Source organism: Acanthisitta chloris, unplaced genomic scaffold, assembly GCF_000695815.1.
Source record: "Acanthisitta chloris isolate BGI_N310 unplaced genomic scaffold, ASM69581v1 scaffold9787, whole genome shotgun sequence".
Taxonomy (NCBI): Eukaryota; Metazoa; Chordata; class Aves; order Passeriformes; family Acanthisittidae; genus Acanthisitta; species Acanthisitta chloris.
Window position 1 is genome coordinate 30330 of NW_008680930.1, and position 437 is coordinate 30766.

The following is a 437-nucleotide window of genomic DNA, read 5'->3' on the forward strand; positions in this document are numbered from 1 at the left end:
GGGATGCAGGGATGCAGGGATGCAGGGGATGCAGGGATGCTGAGCATCCCCGCGGGGAAAAGCGAGTCCCGACCCCAACCACACTCCAAGGGTTTCGCTTTCGTTTTCCACCCTTCTCCATTCCCTGCTCCCGTTCCTGCCAGTTCGCAGCGCTGGTCAAAGCGCCCACGAGTGTTTCTGCTGCTTGTCCCCACGGAGGCAGCAGCAGCAGCAGAGTGGATGTGTACCCGCAAAAGGGTAGAAGGGATTTTTGGGGTTGTTCAGCCTGGAGAAGAGAAAGCTCCAGGGAAATCTTAGAGGGTTTAAAGGGGTTCCAAGAGAGCTGGAGCTCTTTGGACTAGAGGAGGAAGGGAAAGGGCAAGAGGGAATGGTGTGACACTGACAGAGTGTTAAAGTGGGATATTGGGAAGGAATTCCTCCCTGTGAGGGTAGGGAGA